Below are 17,940 nucleotides of genomic sequence, written 5' to 3' on the forward strand. Positions count from 1 at the left end.
CTGCATACATAGTCAGTCTAGCTTCATGTAAGACCAGTGGCAAATCATTTGTAAAAATTGAGAAGAATAACGGCCCAAGGGAACTGCCCTGAGCTCTGTCAGGTTGGATGAGGTGCATCACTCTACAGATATTTTCATGTCTCTCCAGAGATGTTAGATTCAAGTCCGGGCTCTGGCTGGGCCATTCAAAGACATTCAGAGACTTGTTCAGAAGCCACTCCTGCGTTGTCTTAGCTCTGTGCTTAGGGTTGTTGTCCTGTTGGAAGGTGAACCTTCGCCCCAGTCTGAGGTCCTGAGCGCTCTGAAGCAGGTTTTCATCAAGGATGAAACCACCATGCTTCACCATAGGGAAGGTGCCAGGTTTCCTCCAGAATGGGTGAGTTGATGAGTGAGGGTAAGCGAACAATGGATAATTTTGTAATCACCATTTGCGGATGAAGAACAGGGAGGGCCATTCTATAGTGTTAATCTATTCTAATTCTAATCTTAAAATGGTGTACCCTATATCAGTCCCCCGAGGCCTACTCTAGGCCTATTTGGATTAGGCTACACAGTGAGAGCGTGCATCATTTACAATGGCAAGACCAAGACGAATGGATGCACATGCTGTGTCAGTGTTGCTACAAGATCTGAATGAAATAAACTCAGTTGGTGGGGAAGAAATGGATCATGACATCTCTGATGATTATTCATCTGATTCATGCTGAATGACTTTCATATCTGGGAAAGCATCAATATCAGGCAGCAGGTGAGTGAGTGTCGGATAATGTTTCGGATCAGATGGTACGACTGTACTCGGTGAAAGGAGGAACTCGCCACAGCTGATTCAAATAATCAAAGCTTGATGATGAGTTGGTTACTTGAATTGTGTAGCGCTAGGGCAAAAACCAAAACGTGCACCCGGGGGGACCCCAGGACCGAGTTTGGGAATCTATGCTGGAGGACAGCTAGTTTCCATTCTCCTCTGGGTACATTGACTTCAATACAAAACCTAGGAGGCTCGTGGTTCTCACCCCTTCCATAGACATCCTCCAACCTCTTGCAGCATGAACTGACATCTTGTCCACCCAATCAAAGGATCAGAGAATTAATGTAGTACTGAAAGCATAAGCTATATATAGCTAGCACTGCAGTGCATTAAATGCAGTGAGTAGTTGACTCAAAGACAATTTTTTGAACAAATTAATTTCTTCAAAAAAGAGAGAGTGAGACAGAGCTAGCTACAGGTGAGCTTTTGGTTTTATTAATTTGGTTGCACGAGGCCCACCGGTGTAACTGCTAAACTGTTTGCTGACTGTATACTGTACTGCATGATTGTAGCGGGTTTACTAATGCGTTAGTTCTAGTAGCTACGTTGACTTTATGTTAGCTAGTATGGTGACACTGATGTAGGCTTTGTATAGCGGTTAGCTGTTTTGATATGTGACTCACCACCTGGATTTGGTCTTATGTAGCACAATTTGAACTTCAGTTTTTACACTGGATAAAAGTAGAGACTCGGAGCTTCAAAATGGTATATCATACATGGCATTTCAGAGGAACAATGGGAAAGTAATTCTACTTTGAAAGTTGATACACTTGTAAACTCTCTTTTGAGAAAAGGGCCTTTGAATATTTTGGTACCTACTAGAGAGCTCTCCTTTGTCTACACCCATTCAGCATTGTTCATAACCACTTAAGTCAGCCCCACCCATCTCTTTAAGGATTCACATGATGTAACGGGCGTCGTATAGAGGGTACCAAGGCGCAGCGTGTTGAGTGTTCATATTTAAGTTTAATGAAATGAACCACTTAGACAAAGAAACAAAACGACAGCCAACAGTTCTGTCAGGTTACCTAAACGAAACAGAAAACAACTACCCACGAAAACCAAGTGGGAAAAAGGCTGCCTAAGTATGGCTTCCAATCAGAGACAACGATAGACAGCTGCCCGCCCAAAACATAGAAACAAAAAAATAGAATGCCCACCCCCTACACACCCTGACATAATTAAACAGAGAAAACACAGTTCTCCTAGGTCAGGGCGTGACACATGAGGTCATGTGCTAAAGACTAAAAGTGGTAGTAGCCTACAATAATGAAAAATTCCAGGTAAACAGAGAGTCCAGATACTTTTTTAATAAATAAATATTAGATGACGCTTACATGATTTACAAACGAAGCATTTGTGTTTAGTGAGTCTGCCAGATCAGAAGCAGTATGGATGACCAGGAAAGTTCTCTTGATAAGTGTTTGAATTGGACAATACTTTTGGGTGTCAAGGAAAATGTACGGAGTAAAAAGTACATTATTTTCATTAGGAATGTAGTGAAGTAAAAGTAAAAGTTGTCAAAATTTTAAGTAGTGAAGTAATGTACAGATACCACCAAAAAAAATTAAGTAGTACTTTAAAGTATTTTTACATCACTGTCCAAATGCCTTCACACCAGTACATTAGCATACTTTATATACTGTTACACATGCAGTTATCACATAGAATTCCATACATAAGTTAAGGCCGTGCAACCTGAGTGAGGTGCACATGTACAGTACATAAACAGATGCATGCGCTATATATATGTGGTGGACACTTGATACGGTCACATATTGTTGTGGTATGTCACGACCACACATATCAATATTAATTTTATATATCAATATTTCGGTAAGTTTTGCTAAGTGGATGTAAATGGTACAGCCAAATGGTTATTTGCATAGTAGCAATATCAGATTTAAAATATATATATTTTATATATATATATAATATATATATATATATATCCTCCTCTCCACCCTCTCCGAGTTGGGCATCTCCGGCGCGGCCCACGCTTGGATTGCGTCCTACCTGACAGGTCGCTCCTACCAGGTGGCGTGGCGAGAATCTGTCTCCGCACCATGCGCTCTCACCACTGGTGTCCCCCAGGGCTCTGTTCTAGGCCCTCTCCTATTCTCGCTATACACCAAGTCACTTGGCTCTGTCATATCCTCACATGGTCTCTCCTATCATTGCTATGCAGACGACACACAATTAATCTTCTCCTTTCCCCCTTCTGATAACCAGGCGGCGAATCGCATATCTGCATGTCTGTCAGACATATCAGTGTGGATGACGGATCACCACCTCAAGCTGAACCTCGGCAAGACGGAGCTGCTCTTCCTCCCGGGGAAGGACTGCCCGTTCCATGATCTCGCCATCACGGTTGACAACTCCCTTGTGTCCTCCTCCCAGAGTGCTAAGAACCTTGGCGTGATCCTGGACAACACCCTGTCGTTCTCCACTAACATCAAGGCGGTAACCAGATCCTGTAGGTTCATGCTCTACAACATTCGCAGAGTACGACCCTGCCTCACACAGGAAGCGGCGCAGGTCCTAATCCAGGCACTTGTCATCTCCCGTCTGGATTACTGCAACTCGCTGTTGGCTGGGCTCCCTGCCTGTGCCATTAAACCCCTACAACTCATCCAGAACGCCGCAGCCCGTCTGGTGTTCAACCTTCCCAAGTTCTCTAACGTCACCCCGCTCCTCCGCTCTCTCCACTGGCTTCCAATTGAAGCTCGCATCCTCTACAAGACCATGGTGATTGCCTACGGAGCTGTGAAGGGAACGGCACCTCCATACCTTCAGGCTCTGATCAGGCCCTACACCCAAACAAGGGCACTGCGTTCATCCACCTCTGGCCTGCTGGCCCCCCTACCTCTGAGGAAGCACAGTTCCCGCTCAGCCCAGTCAAAACTGTTCGCTGCTCTGGCACCCCAATGGTGGAACAAGCTCCCTCACGACGCCAGGACAGCGGAGTCAATCACCACCTTCCGGAGACACCTGAAACCCCACCTCTTTAAGGAATACCTAGGATAGGATAAAGTAATCCTTCTACCCCCCCCCCTAGATGTGCAGAAGATGAATGTGCAAGTAGAGATACTAGGGTGCAAAGGAGCAAGATAAATAAATAAATAAATACAGTATTGCGATGAGGTAGGTAGATAGATGGGCTGTTTACAGATGGGCTATGTACAGGTGCAGTGATCTGTGAGCTGCTCTGACAGCTGGTGCTTAAAGATAGTGAGGGAGATATGAGTGTCCAGATTCAGAGATTTTTGCAGTTCGCTCCAGTCATTAGCAGCAGAGAACTGGAAGGAAAGGCGGCCAAAGGAGGAATTGGCTTTGGGGGTGACGATTGGGTGCTGCTATGGTGACCAGTGAGCTGAGAAAAGGCGGGACTTGTAGATAACCTGTAGCCAGCGGGTTTCACGATGAGTATGAAGTGAGGGCCAACCAACGAGAGCGTACAGGTCGCAATGGTGGGTAGTGTGTAGTGACAAAACGGATGGCACTGTGATAGACTGCATCCAGTTTGTTGAGTAGAGTCTTGGAGGCTATGTTATAGATGACATCGCCGAAGTCGAGGATCGGTAGGATGGTCAGTTTTACGAGGGTGTGTTTGGCAGCATGAGTGAAGGGTGCTTTGTTGCGAAATAGGAAGCCGATTCTAGATTTAATTTTGGATTGGAGATGCTTAATGTGAGTCTGGAAGGGGAGTTTACAGTCTAACCAGACACCCAGGTATTTGTAGTTGTCCACGTATTCTAAGTCAGAGCCGTCCAGAGTAGTGATGCTGGACGGGCGAGCAGGTTCGGGCAGCGATCGATTGAATAGCATGCATTTAGTTTTACCTGCGTTTAAGAGCAGTTGGAGGCCACGGAAAGAGAGTTGTATGGCATTGAAGCTTGTCTAGAGGTTTGTTAACACAGTGTCCAAAGAGGGGCCAGAAGTATACAGAATGGTGTCGTCTGCGTAGAGGTGGATCAGAGAATCACCAGCAGCAAGAGCAACATCATTGATGTATACAGAGAAGAGAGTCGGCCCGAGAATTTAACCCTGTGGCACACCCATAGAGACTGCCAGAGGTCCGGACAACAGGCCCCCTGATTTGACACACTGAACTCTATCAGAGAAGTAGTTGGTAAACCAGGCGAGGCAATCATTTGAGAAATCAAGGCTGTCGAGTCTGCCAATAAGAATGTGGTGATTGACAGAGTCGAAAGCCTCGGCCAGGTCGATTAATACGGCTGCACAGTAATGTCTCTTATCGATGGCGGTTATGATGTTGTTTAGGACCTTGAGCGTGGCTGAGGTGCACCCATGACCAGCTCTGAAACCAGATTGCATAGCGGAGAAGGTACGGTGGGATTCGAAATGGTCGGTACCTCTCTGGGGTATGTGGGACGGTAGCGTCCCACCTCGCCAACAGCCAGTGAAATAGCAGAGCGCCAAATTCAAAACAACAAAAATCTCATAATTCAAATTTCTCACACATACAAGTATTATACACCATTTTAAAGATAATCTTCTCGTTAATCCAACCACAGTGTCCGATTTCAAAAAGGCTTTACAGCGAAAGCATAGCATTAGATTATGTTAGGACAGCACCTAGACAAGATAAACCACACAGCCATTTTACAAGCAAGGAGAGGCGTCACAAAAACCAGAAATACAGCTAAAATGAATCACTAACCTTTGATGATCTTCATCAGATGGCACTCATAGGTCTTCATGTTACACAATACATGTATGTTCATATTTATATCCAAAAACCCCATTTTACATTGGTGTGTAATGTTCAGAAATGTTTGCCTACAAAACTTCAGGTGAATGACCACATCAATTTACAGAAATATTCATCATAATCTTTGATAAAAGATACAAGTGTTATGCACAGAATTATAGATAAACTTCTCCTTAATGCAACCGCTGTGTCAGATTTCAAAAAAGCTTTACGGCGAAAGCAAACTTTGCAATAATCTGAGTACAGCGCTCAATAATCAAAACAAGCCATACAGATACCCGCCATTTTGCAGTCAACAGAAGTCACAAATAGCATATAAATATAAATATTCACTGACCTTTGATGATCTCCATCGGAATGCACTCCCAGGAATCCCAGTTCCACAATAAATGTTTGTTTTGTTTCGATAAAGTCCATATTTATGTCCAATTACATCCTTTTTGTTTGCGCGTTCAGTCGAGTAATCCAAATGGACTGTGCTCGCGCAGTAAGTTCAGACGAAAAGTCAAAAAAGTTATATTACAGTTAGTAGAAACATGTCGAACAATGTATAGAATCAATCTTTAGGATGTTTTTATCATAAATCTTCCATAATATTCCAACCAGACGATTCCTTTGTCTTCAGAAATGAAAAGGAACACACCTAACTCTCACGAGAGCGCGCGTGATTGAGCTCATGTCATTTTCTCAGTCATCTGACTCCATATGCTCTTATTCTCTCCCCATTCACAGTAGAAGCATGAAACAACGTTCTAAAGACTGTTGACATCTAGTGGAAGCCTTAGGAAGTGCAAAATGACCCCACAGACCCTCTATATTAGATAGTCAATCACTTGAAAAACTACAAACCTCAGATTTCCACACTTCCTCGTTGGATTTTTTCTCAGGTTTTTGCCTGCCATATGAGTTCTGTTATACTCACAGACATCATTCAAACAGCTTTAGAGACTTCAGAGTGTTTGTTCTCACATGTGTTATTTAACACTGTAAATTAAAGGAATGAGTGATTTTGGGTTGATTTTTCCATTAAGAATGAGAATTCATGTTTCTCATGCATCAGACATACTCTTTGGAGGTTGTTTGATTCATACTCAATATATGAATGTCTACCACGTCTAATCCAACAGGTCAATCTCCAAGGCATTCCTAGTCGATCTCCAAACATTTCTGTAAAAAAACAACAACAAAGCCTTGCGTTCATATTTGTATTTATTCGGCTCGCTCTGTTGGTGGTAGGTGCACTTGATTCAGCTGCCCTGCGCGCCGATTAGGCGAAGTGTTCCGGCAGGCCCGGAGAGCAAATCAAGCGCACTATCGGCCTGTCGCTGGCCAATCGGATGGCTTCGGTTACCGTGTCTGCAGTAACATAGCATGCGTAAAGGAAAGTTAAAGAAAAGTTGATACTGTGAGATTTAACATTTTTAAAAACATGACTATGATGACCAAAAATGTCTTACTCAGCACTGTTAACAGTGTTTTTATTCAACGCTTTTATACGCCATAAAATGCACCTTCTTCCTACATCTACTGGTGCTACAACTGTATCGATAGGCTTGCACTGTTATTATTGGCGGCTTGGTTCTTTTTTAATATCGAGGGAATATTTAACTTTCTCTGTTCATAGGTGGAACAACATGAATTTGTGCATGAGGCAGGAATAATGCGGTGCTACTCGAGTTTCACTATCAACATGAACATGGTGTCCCTTTTTAGTCAGTTTCAGCAGAGGATGGAGAGAGTAGAGTGTTTTCTATCCAAATCTACTAATAATATGCATATCTTAGCTTCTGGGCCTGAGTAGCAGGCAGTTTACTACGGGCATCCGGACGTCAAAATACTGCCCCCTACCCCAAAGAAGTTAACTTGGCTTTCGAAGACCTTAGAAAGACAGGGTAGGATAGATATAGGTCTGTAGCAGTTTGGGTCCAGTGTCACCCCCTTTGAAGAGGGGGATGACCGCGGCAGCCTTCCAATCTTTGGGAATCTCAGACGATACGAAAGAGAGGTTGAACAGGCTAGTAATAGGGGTTGCAACAATTTCGGCAGATAATTTTAGAAAGAGAGGGTCCAGATTGTCTAGCCCGGCTGATTTGTATGGGTCCAGATTTTGCAGCTCTTTCAGAACATCAGCTAACTGGATTTGGGTGAAGGAGTGGGGTCTTTGGCGGGTTGCTGGCGGGTTGCTGTGGCGGGTGCTGGGCAGTTGACCGGGGAGGTAGCCAGGTGGAAAGCATGGCCAGCCGTAGAGAAATGCTTATTGAAATTCTCAATTATAGTGGATTTATTGGTGGTGACAGTGTTTCCTAGCCTCAGAGCAGTGGGCAGCTGGGAGGAGGTGCTCGTATTCTCCATGGACTTTACAGTGTCCCAGAACTTTTTTGAGTTTGTACTACAGGATGCAAATTTCTGTTTGAAAAAGCTAGCCTTAGCTTTTCTAACTGCCTGTGTATATTTGTTCCTAACTTCCCTGAAAAGTTGCATATCACGGGAGCTATTCGATGCTAATGCAGAACGCCACAGGATGTTTTTGTGCTGGTCAAGGGCAGAAAGGTCTGGAGTGAACCAAGGACTATATCTATTCCCAGTTCTAAATTTCTTGAGTGGGGCATGCTTATTTAAGATGGTGAGGAAGGCACTTTTAAAGAATAGCCAGGCATCATCTACTGACGGGATGAGGTCAATGTCATTCCAGGATACCCCGGCCAGGTCGATTAGAAAGGCCTGCTCGCAGAAGTGTTTTAGGGAGCGTTTGACAGTTATGAGGGGTGGTCGTTTGGTCACAGACCCATTACGGATGCAGGCAACGAGGCAGTGATCGCTGAGATCTTGATTGAAAACAGCAGAAGTGTATTTGGAGGGCGAGTTATTTAGGATGACATCTATGAGGGTGCCCGTGTTTACGGATTTGCGGTTGTACCTGGTAGGTTCATTGATAATTTGTGTGAGATTGAGGGCATCAAGCTTAGATTGTAGGATGGCCGGGGTGTTAAGCATGTCCCAGTTTAGGTCACCTAGTAGCACGACCTCAGAAGACAGATGGGGGGCAATCAATTCACATATGGTATCGAGGGCACAGCTGGGGGCAGTGGGGGGTCTTTAGCAAGCGGCAACAGTGAGAGACTTGTTTCTGGAAAGGTGAATTTTTAGAAGTAGAAGCTCGAATTGTTTGGGTACAGACTTGGATAATAATACAGAACTCTGCTGTCTATCTTTTCAGTAGATTGCAACACCGCCCCCTTTGACAGTTCTATCTTGGCGGAAAATGTTATAGTTAGCAATGGAGATTTCAGAGTTTTTGGTGTTTTTCCTAAGCCAGGATTCAGACAAGTAGATATTGTCAATATAAATAAAATATACAGTATGTACAAGAACAATATCAATAACAATATCAGTGATAGATAAGGTAGGTATATGCATACAATCAGGGGTAATGTGGCTGAGCAGCAGGATAACAAAAAAATAGCAACGTGTGTTAGGAGAGAGTCGTGAATAGGGGCACTGCAGATAGTGCTGATGACTGGTCCGTCCAAACCACGCCATGAACAAGGAAATCTATAGTCGGAGAGCCTGTTTCTGTCCTGCCCTTGACTTTGGTGCAGGGCACGTGATGTCCATAGCCTCTTCTTCGCAAAACTCCCTGATCTTGTCAAAAAGATACGTTTGTCTAGCTGTGTCCAGTCCAGGTGGTTATTTTATAGGAAGACCATCTATGGGAGGTAGAATGTCAGCGTTGCGCACTTCCTAGAACGCTCCTTGGCAACAACACCTGGCTCCCGAGCATTGAAGCTGTAAAACAGGGAATGACAAAAAAATCTGAAGATATTACAACCCTGCACAACATCAATTCGCCTCCCAAGTTTAGATAAGAATAACCTCAAACAAATACAATTATTTTTTACCTGAAGTGCTGTTACTGCTTGATCTGTGGCAGCGGCCTGAAGTACAGAGTCAGGTGTTGCTGCCAGCCATAGCTTTCCAGCAGAACCGTACCATCCTCCAGGCCAACCAGCTGTGGGATGTTGACCCCTGTCACAGTACTGTCCTTCACAACACCAACAATCTCAGACAAAGTGTTCACTCTGGTCTTTCTGAAGCGCTGCTTGATGAGGCAGAAGCACAAGTCAGGGGCAAACTTGGTGTGGCCAGATTGTGGTGGAGCTTGTGCATGGTCTGTTCAACGCTGGTCCGACCAATCGGATTCCACGCTTCAAGATTGCTTCGATCACGTGGACTGGGATATGTTCCGCATAGCGTTTGACAATAACATTGATGAATATGCTGATTTGGTGAGTGAGTTTATTAGCAAGTCCATCGGTGATGTTGTACCCACAGCGTCTATTAAAACCTTCCCCAACCAGAAACCGTGGATTGATGGCAGCATGCGCTCAAAACTGAAAGCGCGAACCACTGCTTTTGATCAGGGCAAGGTGACCGGAAACATGACCGAATACAAACAGTGTAGCTATTCCCGCCGCAAGGCAATCAAACAAGCTAAGTGTCAGTATAGAGACAAAGTAGAGTCACAATTCAATGGCTCAGACACGAGGTATTTGGCAGGGTCTACAGTCAATCACAGACTACAAAAAGAAAACCAGCCCCGTCGTGGACCACGTTGTCTTGCTCCCAGACAAACTATACAACTTCTTTGCTCGCTTTGAGGACAATACAGTGCCACTGACACGGCCTGCTACCAAAACCTGCGGGCTCTCCTTCACTGTGGCTAACATGAGTAAAACATTTAAACGTGTTAACCCTCGCAAGGCTGCCGGCCCAGACGGCATCCCCAGCTGCGTCCTCAGAGCATGCGCAGACCAGTTTGCTGGTGTGTTTACAGACATATTCAATCAATCCTTATCCCAGTCTGCTGTTCCCACATGCTTCAAGAGGGCCGCCATTGTTCCTGTTCCCAAGAAAGCTAAGGTAACTGAGCTAAATGACTATCGCCCCGTAGCACTCACTTACGTCATCATGAAGTGCTTTGAGAGACTCGTCAAGGACCATATCACCTCCACCCTACCTGACACACTAGACCCACTTCAATTTGCTTACCGCCCCAATAGGTCCACAGACGACACAATCACAATCACACTGCACACTGCCCTAACCATTCTGGACTAGAGGAATACCTATGTAAGAATGCTGTTCATCAACTACAGCTCAGCATTTAACACCATAGTACCCTCCAAACTCATCATTAAGCTCGAGACCCTGAGTCTCGACCCCGCCCTGTGCAACTGGGTCCTGGACTTCCTGACGGGCTGCCCTCAGGTGGTGAGGGTAGGAAACAACATCTCCACCCCGTTTATCCTCAACACTGGGGCCCCACAAGGGTGCATTCTCAGCCCTCTCCTGTACTCCCTTTTCACCCATGACTGCGTGGCCATGCACGCCTCCAACTCAATCATCAAGTTTGCAGACGACACTACAGTGGTAGGCTTGATTACCAACAACAACGAGACGCCCTACAGGGAGGAGGTGAGGGCCCTTGGAGTGTGGTGTCAGGAAAATAACCTCACACTCAATGTCAACAAAACAAAGGAGATGATCGTGGACTTCAGGAAACAGCAGAGGGAGTAGCCCCCTATCCACATCGACGGGACAGTAGTGGAGAAGGTGGAAAGTTAAGTTCCTCGGCGTACACATCACGGACAAACTGAAATGGTCCACCCACACAGACAGCGTGGTGAAGAAGGTGCAGCAGCGCCTCTTCAACCTCAGGAGGCTGAAGAAATTTGGCTTGTCACCAAAAACACTCACAAACTTTTACAGATGCACAATCGAGAGCATCCTCTCGGGCTGTATCACCGCCTGGTACGGCAACTGCTCCGCCCACAACCGTAAGGCTCTCCAGAGAGTAGTGAGGTCTGCACAACGCATCACCGGGGGCAAACTACCTGCCCTCCAGGACACCTACACCACCCGATGTCACAGGAAGGCCAAGAAGATCATCAAGGACCACCCGAGCCACTGACTGTTCACCCCGCTATAATCCAGAGGCGAGGTCAGTACAGGTGGATCAAAGCGGGGACCGAGAGACTGAAAAACAGCTTCTATCTCAAGGCCATCAGACTGTTAAACAGCCATCGCTAACATTGAGTGGCTGCTGCCAACATACTGACTCATCTCTAGCCACTTTAATAATGAAAAATGTATGTAATAAATATATCACTAGCCACTTTAAACAATGCCACTTTATATAATGTTTACATACCCTACATTACTCATCTCATATGTATATACTGTACTCTATACCATCAACTGTATCTTGCCTATGCCGTTCGGCCATCGCTCATTCATATGTTTTTATGTACATATTCTTATTCATTCCTTTACACTTGTGTGTATAAGGTAGTTGTTGTGAAATTGTTAGGTTACTTGTTAGATATTACTGCATGGTCGGAACTAGAAGCACAAGCATTTCGCTACACTCGCATTAACATCTGCTAACCATGTGTATGTGACAAATAAAATTGGATTTGTTTTGATAAATTCAATTGTTTGGACATGATTTGGAAAGGCACACACCTGTCTATATAAGGTCCCACAGTTGACAGTAGATCAGAGCAAAAACCAAGCCATGATGTCAAAGGAATTGTCCGTAGAGCTCTGAGATAGGATTGTGTCGAGGCACAGATCTTGGGAAGGGTACCAAAAAATGTCTGCACCATTGAAGGTCCCCAAGAACTCAGTGGCCTCTATCATTCTTAAATGGAAGAAGTTTGGAACCACCAAGACTTCCTAGAGCTGGCCACCCGGCCAAACTGAGCAATCGGGGGAGAAGGGCCTTGGTCAGGGAGGTGGCCAAAAACCTGATGGTCACTCTGAAAAAGCTCCAGATTTCCTCTGTGGTCACTCCGCCAATCAGGCCTTTATGGTATAGTGGCCAGTTGGAAGCCACTCTTCAGTAAAAGTTCACCTAAAGGACTCTCAGTCCATGAGAAACAAGTTTCTCTGGTGTGATGAAAATAAGATTGAACCCTTTGGCCTTAGTGCCAAGCGTCACGTCTGGAGGAAACCTGGTACCATCCATACGGTGAAGCATATTGGTGGCAGCATCATGTTGTGGGGATGTTTTTCAGCATCAGGGACTGCGGGACCAGTCAGGATAGAGGGAAAGATGAATGGAGCAAAGTACAGAGAGATCCTTAATGAAAACCTGCTCCAGAGCGCTCAGGGCCTCAGACTGGGGCGAAGGTTCACTTTCCAGCTTGACAACGACCCTAAGCACACAGCCAAGACAACTTGGGACAAGTTTCTGAATGTCCACGAGTGGCCCAGCCAGAGCCCGGACTTGAACCTGATTGAATATCTCTGGAGAGACGTGAAAATTGCTGTGCAGCGACAGTCCCCATCCAACCTCACAGAGCTTGAGAGGATCTGCAGAGAAGAATGGGAGAAATACCCCAAATACAGGTGTGCTAAGCTTGTAGCGTCATACCCAAGAAGACTTGAGGCTGTGATCGATGCCATGTATACACATACATTTGCAAACATTTCTACAAAACAGATGTTGCTTTCTAATTAAGGGGTATTGTGTGTCGATTGAAAAAAAATTATTTAATCAATTTTAGAATAAGGCTGTAACGTAACAAAATGTGAAAAAAGTCAAGGGGTCTTAACACTTTCCGAATGCACTTCATGTTGTAAACTTTCATTCATAGGCCCGGTTGTAGCAGCCTCATGATGGGTATAGGGAAATTTGAGTATCATGTAGTAGCCTAAACCTATCAATGTTACATTGAGCTGGGTGAATGGAATATGGATGACATGTTTCAGATGCACGTCAGTTGTCTGTCGGAAAGTGTTGCAATCAAGTTCAAATGACAAAGATTTGTGGTGACTGTTAGGACAAGAGATAACAGCTAAATGAAGATGCTCACCATACTGTGAACTCGAGCAAGGCCACAAATATTATGTCCAATAACTGACAATAATTAACTATTTTTGACCGCTGTCATATCAACACTTACATGCATTATAATGCAATTTATTTATTTTGTGCTGATTTTCACTATTCACAAGTATGCTTGGTGCTTATGCGGAAGTTTAGGCTATATTTTCTTCATTGATAGCTTGTCTTGTGTTTTTACTGTGTTTCAATGCACATGATTATTGTTCCATAGTTGTAACAAAGGGACTCCACAAATAAAATGTATTTTACACTTAAAATTCTGTGTTTTTAGTGGTTTTTGTTTTTATGTACATATAGCCTACAGTAAGAAATTAATGAAAATCTTATTATATTCCTTCAAATATTTACATTTCATATTATAATGTTACCTAATACCTTCATAAACACCACCAAATTACACTGGCACGAAGGGGGGTCCAACGAGGCATTTCTAGTTAAATGGATTTATTAGACTGTTGGCTATTGGTGCTCCTTGTGGCCTTGCTATTCTACTGTTAAATATGCATTAGGTCATTTTGACCATCATGGCCTTTTGAGGATGAAATGCACAGACAGTTTTAGTCTTTTATAATATTTATCTGGAAGTACTGCTAGAATGTAAAATCACATATTAAATAAAAGTCAGGAACAAGTGTGTTCAAGGTTTTTATTTAAATTATTTAAATTGCAAAATTGAAAATGTGTGATTCTAATGTTAAAGATATAGCAAATAAGGGTGGCAATACAGTCTGCTACCCTTCTCAATAGTTTCCCATCAAGGTTGTCTTATCATTATTGATAGATAACCATGGTTTTTCCACTTCTCCCACACTAACTTGACCAAATTCAAAACAGTAATCCTTCTCTTTCATTATTAGAACTTTTATACAATACAAAAATATGAGGGTTCACTGTTCAAGTGTTGTCATTTCACTTCTGAGTTTTTCCTCTTTACTCGTGAAATAGCCATTGAAATTATTGGCAATATCGAAATGACCCATCAACTTCAATATACGAAGTATTTTTCCATTGTGTTTTATGTCTTTTTTTTTTTTTTGGTAATATAATGCCTTCTTTTTATTAAGTTTAATTACAACATTTCTCAATGTACAGTATGTCAACCAATCAGCTGAGCAACCTGACTTATTTGCCACCTCTTTTGCAACATTTCTTTGAGCCATAAAATGTTTCAATTTATAATCAATCCAGTATCAAAGTATAACCTCAGTGCTGACACGTCTGGAGATTTGAGTATGGCACTGAGCACATATATTTCATTGGAATTCATTGGATTCATTGTAACCTGATAAACTAGGGGGATGCATGGTAAAACAAGTTGCAAGCAAAAGTAGCTAACAGTTGATTCATTCAACAAACCCGGTGTGCGTTCAGCAAGAGATAACGTTTTGGAACGTTCAGATAGAAATTGTATATGAACAAACAGGCCTTTCTGACATGTAGAATAATGAATCACATCAGCTCTATTTATGGCATTTCTATCTGCAATGTTCAACAATGTTTGCAACTGAACATAGCCCTGTATTTAAGAAAAGCAGCTTTTTATCTGATTTATCTTATACTCATGCATGTTACATCCCCACATTTCAGATAATATTGTACTCTGCTCCAGATGTTGTTATAACACCTTTTCAGACCATCAACTCCCATTTTGAGACTCTACTGTTCTCCATCCAAAAGAAGATTTCAAGATTTGACCCATTTCCCCAAAGGTTCTCTTCTGGGACACAACCCAGAAGTGCCATACAGCAGAAGCAGAATAATAGAGCCCTCTCTGGCAATAAAACCAGGTGATTCGTTTGGTTTAGCTCAAAACTGCAGGAAAAATGCACATACTGTACATTCTTCATCGTACATTGAATTTGCAATGTATTATGTGTAATTAATGCGATTGGCATGAATTACAATAATGGGCATTGCTTGTCACATGAAGGGATTGAAATACAGGGTAAGATTTTCTGCAGTTGTCAAAATACAATGAATGTTACCTTACTTTAACTATGTGAGCTTTGATATCTCAACAGTTAATTGTCACATAGTCTCAAAGCATCATAATTAGCTACTGTGAGGTGCTTTTAAAGAACAAGTAATGTTAGTGAAATATATCCTGTAAAATGTATCAGCTGAGGAAAACAGGTCTTTGAGTGTTTATGAGCCACTAAAATTCCACAATTCCTATGTGTGGAAGTGAGGTAGTGTGAGTATGAGTTGTACTTCAAAAGCTTTGTAACTGACTAACACTTTTCAATGTGTTGTAAGACTTTATGCTGACTCTTTCATCAGCGAAAGGGAAAATACACTTAAAAAGAGACCAAAATAAATGTCAGTGAGCTAATAACATGCAACACTCCAGCATGTATTAGTGCTGCATTAATGCTATCCCTGATGTGCTTAAAGCATAATGAACCAAATAATTCCCCTTGATGTACTCACCAAACTTGGTGCTTGGAGTAAAGTGATAATATAATTGTGTCTTAATCACACTCTGGTTCAATGCAGCGACTATTGTGGCATTAAGTGGCTATTAAAAATCATATTGCGCTATAGTGACAGGTGGCTGTGGTTTAACCATTTACATTCTTGCTTGCTTTTTAACATGTAAGGACCAAATGTCTTTACATTTTATTTGTCAGCATGTCTCAAATTTCTTGGTCTTGTTATGGCCAAAAATGTCCTGCCCTAAAATGTTTAAGAATTTCATCCTCTCACTACAGTGGGCTAAATCAGGGTCACACAGAGTGTTTCTTGGTATTCTTACCCAAATCTACTTTGAAACAAAAGTATACACCTCACACACATGGTTATGGGCTTTAAAAAAGAAGACACCTGTACAATGTCAGATATAGAGTTGAAATCTATTACATTTTGAGTTTACATCCCAATATTACACTTTATATACACATCACAGAAGACTAAACTATATGTAAACACATCTTTATTAATGATGAAATTGCGAAAATTATTAAGAACATTCCACTCATGAGCCAAAGAGGGCGCTTTTGTCAAGGGCTACGAGGGAATTAGTTCTGGAGAAAGGTGTTTTGTGTTTAAAAGTAGTGCCTCAAAGTATTTCAAGTTTATTACAACATCCTCTCATGGGTCGCAAAAACCACAAACAAGCTCCTACACTATGCTATCTAGGGGGCATCTGTTCTCACTGCCAATTACACAGCCAGTTGTTTTGCTGTGTTTCTCACTCATGTTTTCCCAATGACTCTCCAAAGTGTTACAGCTGTAATTAGGTGGGATTAATGAGGAGGCCACTTCAGTTCAGACCAGAAACAGATTAATAATAAGGTGTTGTTTTACATTCTCAAACTCTTTCATCTTACATTGTAAGCACACACACACACACACATATCCACACCGAGCATTAGAAACATGTTACCAGATGTATTACACCATATAGAATGTGTGCGGTTGAATATTCATGAATGTAAAAACCACCCAAGATAGTCATTGACTTGAAGATAGGTAAAGAATAAATCCCCAAAATGCATACCGTCATATATAATAGTAATGGAAATATAGACAATGTTTTGAGTTGGTCATCAAAAAATAATAATCTGAGTGAGGTTTAATGCTAATTGCAATAACATTTTAGTCTGAGGTTATTTTATTGAATTAAATTATGCCATCATGATTGCACAAAACTTCCAGTGGTCCTGAAATAAACTCCTAAAATGAACTGTGTTTTGCCCTGGCACTGCATCACCATTAAATAGAGCATCAACATGACAAGCCCACAGACACACGATAGTCTCATTAAAACTTAAAGATACAGTGAGATATAGCTTTTGATTGTCCCTCCGACACTGTGGTCTATAAAACATCTTGCTTTTTATAATGACTATCGGAAGCTCCAACATCTTGTCTCATATCCTGTTCTTATTATGCACAATATCCCTCACATTTCACCCAAGATATGTGATTGTTCTGAAAAGTTCTATATCCTCAGCTACCTACTGGTTAGATGTGGGGATTTGACACCCACACATACAGTAAGTACTTACTGAAACAGCATCTTCATGATTTTATATGACCTTTACTTACACATTTATGTTATGGTGATCGCCCCTACCTGACTGGCGTTGTTTTATGAGCTTGACGCAGGCCAGTATGCATCAAGACTGCCCTCTTTCTTTCGTTCCCTCCACATACAAATAATTAAACCCCTGGGATACGGTGTTGATTCTACAAAGGGTGTGTGTGGGGACGGGAGGGGGAGGGTGGATGGGATGTGGGATGTCTCCAGCTCACTGTAAAAAGCCTTGCTGACAAGAATAATGTAACATTTGAGCTTTAAACACATCCAATTCTAAGAGTATAATCAATGTATGGTAAATTATAAAATCAGAACTTGAGCAATTTGCGTCGGATAGAATAAAAGATGATGTTAACCTAAAAATATAACATAATATATTTAGCGGATATTCCTATATCTGTAAACTAGGTTTTTTCACTCGTTCAGACAACTGGGATGTAAGC

This window comes from Salmo salar, chromosome ssa07 (assembly GCF_905237065.1).
Source record: "Salmo salar chromosome ssa07, Ssal_v3.1, whole genome shotgun sequence".
In the NCBI taxonomy this organism is placed as follows: domain Eukaryota; kingdom Metazoa; phylum Chordata; class Actinopteri; order Salmoniformes; family Salmonidae; genus Salmo; species Salmo salar.